This window comes from Empidonax traillii, unplaced genomic scaffold (assembly GCF_003031625.1).
Source record: "Empidonax traillii isolate 1590-97213 ecotype Southwest subspecies unplaced genomic scaffold, ASM303162v1 scaffold113:size1526484, whole genome shotgun sequence".
Taxonomy (NCBI): Eukaryota; Metazoa; Chordata; class Aves; order Passeriformes; family Tyrannidae; genus Empidonax; species Empidonax traillii.
The window spans coordinates 762,127-767,202 of NW_020955306.1; positions in this window are offsets into that span (position 1 = coordinate 762,127).

The window sequence follows — 5,076 nt, forward strand, 5'->3', positions numbered from 1 at the left end:
GCCGACCTTTTCCCCACGGCGCACGCGCGGGGGCCGTGGGCGAGGGGCGGGAGGCGGGGGCGGCTTTAGGGGCGCTTCCCGCCGGCTCGGGCGGTGGGCACGGTTCGATGTATGGTGACTCCCCACTGTCCGGGGCTTTCCCTTCGCTCCGCCGAAAGGCGCCCTTGGAGGCAGCGAGGGGGGAGGCGACTGTGACACCGTTACACGGGCCGGGCCGGGCCGGGACGGGCCGGGACGGGACGCGGGTGGACGTTGTCGTCTCCCCACTGGGGAGACTCGTTCGGTTGTATCAATGCTCTGGTTCCTTGGAAGAAATAAACCACGTCCTCCTTCGAGCAGGAACGCGTGTGCCGCCGCCTTTCGTGTTGCCCGCGGGTAGGACTCGTCTCGCACCACTCAGCTGCGGTGTCAGCAGCCTTCCTTCAGCTTGTGGGGGAAAAAAAGGAAATAAAAAAATCACTCTTTTGAATTTAAAGAGACGGCGAAAACTCATGAAGCAAACAAACAAAAAAAAATTATTCAGCGCGCTGAGTCTAATCTCATACCATACTCCCGGGGAGAAAAGACCCTTTGGGATTAAATTTCGTGCATTTTTTAGTTCACAAAAGTCCACCCTTTTTCAGATTAGTTTATTCATTTTTACCTAAAAAGGTTTCTTTTCCCCCAAAAAGGGGCTTTTCTATCTTTCTGATTGGCTGCTAGGTGTCCTCTGCCAAGAATGATGGATCTTATTTTGTTCTTAACCCAAAGGAAAAACTTCTGTGTTCAAAATTTTCCAAACGGCCCAGAAAGGTTTTAATTTTTATGAACTTCTCTATTTCCCTTATCCTGGCCGCAAAGGAACCCTAAAAAACCTGGGCTTTTTATTTCTCATAAGCTTGTGTGTGAAACACTTGCTTCCTGCTACTCAGTGTCCATAAGTTTCTCTTTAGTTTCCCCTAGTACAAACCTGTTATGGTATTTCCTATTTTCAACTACCTCGTTTCTCTGTCAGTGCAGATCTGTGGGTCCTGAAAGGTCAAAGAACCCTGCTGGGAAACGTTTTTTAAAAAGCTGAGAGAAAACAGGGCTGGGATTGCTCAGCCTGGAAAAGAGAAGGCTCAGGGGGACCTTATCAGTATGTATAAGTAACTGAAGGGAAATGCAAATAGAGCGATGCCAGGCACTTTCCAGTGGTGCCCACTAACAGGACAAAAGACAATGAGCATAAACTGAAACATGGAGTGTTCTCTCTGAACCTCAGGAAGCACTTTTTCACTGTGAGGGTGACTGAGCACTGCTTACCAGTCTTCCACCTCAGAGATACTCATAAGCCCCCTTAGGACATGGTCCTAAGCAACCAGCTGGAGATGGTCCCCTTTGAGCAGGGGTTTTGGACCAAATGACCTCCAGAGGTCCCTCCTAACCTCAACCATCTGTGATTCCGTCTTCTCTTCCTTGTTAGTTTTGACTCCTGCAGTCTAAGTTCTTACATACACCTTTCTCCTTATAGCAGAATTACTTTCTTCAGCTATACATGCAAATGTTTGAGATCTTTGTTGGAAAAAGAATTTACCTTATTTTTGGGCTGCTCCATGTATATGTGTGTGTGTGTATGCATACCTTCTTGTGTTTAAATATATGTGGATACATGTTCTCCTCCTGGCTATTCATTACTTTCCTTACTAGGCCATACCTAGTCTGGCAAAGACTTCCCCTTAAATTAATGTTGTGTGGGTAAAGCATGTTGGATTCATCAAATGATTCCCAGAGCTGTCTGCCCATTAGAAAATCTAGCTTCCATGTCATAAGTCCATTGGCTGAGAAATAGGTCAAGGCCTGAGAGTATATGCCATAGCTCACATTAGAATTCTAAAGTATCTGACTCTGGCCTATGCTAGACATATTTTTTCTTACCCATGTTTCACTGAAGGATTACGCAGCATTAGGTCTTAAAAAGACTATTTCACTTTTTTTTTTTCCTCCCCCTTTATCCCCCCACACCCAACTAATAAATTCCTAACATCTGTAGTGGATAAACTGTGACAATTATTCATTGAATGCAGAGAATTTCTTTTCCATGCATTTCACTTTCTGTATACCCCGGTTAGCTAAGTACTGTCTGTATGGCTGATCAAATGAAAGCTGGCATCTTTTTGATCTTAATCTAGCTGCTGTCTAGACTGAGACAATGAAAACAATTTACTCTGTCAATCCTTTAGTAGAAAATCCATACCAGAGAAAATGGGGATAGCCAAGTGACTGTTAAATTAGTAAAATCCTGTTCTCTTCCTCAGACAGTTCATGGTTGGCTTTAAATAACTTTTAAAGTGAAATAAATACTTTATGTAGTTTTGAATGGATTGAACAAATCCCTCTAGGTCCTATTTGTTAGCTTTGAAGTTTATTCTCTTTACAAATAATGGAATATAATTGTTAAACTTTTGCATTTAGTAAGTCAGTGTTGTCTTCTGCAATGGAGTACAAGCCTGTACATTATTCTTGAAATATTTTATCTTGAAATTGAAGGAGTCACTGTATATTTACTACTTTGTAACTAAATTTATGTACACCCACATACACAACACTGTTCTATGTTTATTTATACAGTTTTCGATGAAGCTTTACTGCATAAAATGTATATAGAAGATACTTCTTGCACTTCAGCCAAGTAAAAGTATCGTGGGAACAGCATGTAACATGCAAAACAAATAAACTGGATAATGATGGATGAGGTCTAGAGAAATGTCAGGGGGTTTTTGTGGTTTTGTTATTTCTACCATGAACATTTCATTTGAAAAGATACAGGATTAATGTATTACTGTTAATAGATTACTAAATTCACTGGAGAACTTAGTGTAGAAAAGGGATGATTTGGCATATGCACTGAGCAGAAGATATATTAAAAAAAAAAAAAAAGCCATAAAGGATAAGAAGCAAAAAGCACAGAGGGTACTATCGAAGCCCTGGGAGGTACTGCAGCAAAAAGTGGGAATTATAGGGAGATCAGCAATCAATGAAACATTGGAAACTGAACACCAAGGGTTCAAAGACTCATTCCAATCCATATTGTTTTTTGTTTTTGTTTTTGTTTTTTTTTTTAACCTGTTAGACAGGGAAATTCAACAAAGAGAAGATCAAGGTTTGCCCCATGGCCTGCTGAAGGTGGTTTTACAGTCCAATTTTGCTGTTGCAAGATTTTTGATCTGTTTGTGCAGACTGTCCACTCTTCTTGCCCTGTATGAAGAGCAGGGAAAAGGATGGTTTACCTGTAACTTTAAATTATACAGTGCAGACTTAGTTTTACTGGAATATGTGGACTTTTACTTTAAGAGAAATAATCTCTTTCAAATAAATTCCTGTCTAAGATTCATTCCATTGTAAACAGAATATCAAGGTTGATTTCAATACATATTTGCATAAATAAAATACTTAGAATATTGAAATTCTTTTACACATCTTTATTATTATACAGTGGGTAATGAATCCATGACACCATACTAAAGAAGACTTCCCAGCACTGCCCAGCCAGGCATGAAAGTTTGTATGGAAGGATCAGATTAAAAATATAGAAAGTGGATGGAAGAGTTGAAAGAAAGAAGAAAGATGTGGGAAAAAGAGGAAAGGAAGCAAAATGAGACCTTGAACAAGAAAAGGAGGCACAGAAGAAGATATGAGAGTGTTCTAATATGGACAAAGTTTTGGAGGTAGGTTTGGTGACCAGTTAATACTGTGGCCTACATCAAGAGCTTATGGTAGGGAGGGAAGAAGAGAAGTTAAGAAAAGTCAAGAACCTGAAATGTGGAAAAGACTACAGGTTCTATCTAGTGAAGAAGGCAAACCAAGAAATTCCCATACCTTCTAAATTTGCCACCAGTACTATCCCCCAATGATGCTACTATTTTGGGGTATATATTACTATTTATTTTATATAAATTTTACTGTATATTTTTATTTCATTGTATATTATTTACTAAATATATTTGCTATTATATGAAATTTTTAAACATCAAAATGGTATTTCTGAACATTTACACAAAAATTTTATACAAAAAGTTTTCCAGATATTTATGTTTTTCTTTCAGGTGTCTGAAATCTGAGAAAGTGTGGGAAAATATATATTTTAATTTTAGTAGAAGTAGTCCAGGAATAAGCTTTGTAATTTCTAAATTAAAAGAGATTTTGAAAGTATAGAAAATATATATTTCTTATTACTTAATAAGAAACAGGTGTTCTGCATTTCAAAAATATTCACTCCCTTGGTATTTACCTTTTATCAAAATTTAAAATTACAGTGCTCACAATTAAGAATTGTTGTCTAGACATGTTAAGCAGAACAAAAATCTGAATAAATATTACTCAAATAGCTTTTCACGTGAACCAGATGGACTGTCATAATGAAAGTGGAGGGAGGATATGTACTTTAATTCAAAAGAGATGAGTGCACATTTCTGAACAAACACTTATTGTGTTTTTATATTTTTAGAAAACACATCCATACACTTGTATAACTATATGCCAGCAACAGAAGTGTTTGTCTTCATGTGTAATATCGGTAGTATCACAAACAGGATCATCAGTAATTGCATCATTCAGTATTGAATGTTTTAACAGACAATATGCTGTTATAAATAGTTGATATCAGTGCTGCTTACTTCTCTCTCTCTGCAAGAATAAGCTGTACTAATATGTAGTATCTTCCCATAGTGACTACATCTATGGCAGTGGGTCTGTACCAGCTTATTTGTGAGTACCTAAGTCAGTGCCATAAAATGAACTAAGCAGGAACACATTTTTCATGAATCATAATTAACTTCAAAGTAGTAATAAACTGGCAGTGAAATAAATTCATGTTCAGTTAGAAGAACACATGATCTGGTACACTTTGGGGACTTTTTACGTGCTTTGCATGACAATGCATGCAGGTTCTGCAAGGTGCAACACGAAGTAGAATCTGAATTAAAAACATAATTTTGATGGCACTAATACTGTTGACTCTGGCAGTGGAACTTCTCAGGTCCTGCATTAACAATTCACCTTTCCATATACCTTTAGTTTTTAAAATTGAGCTGATCCTTAGGGTTTGGGGCTTTTTTT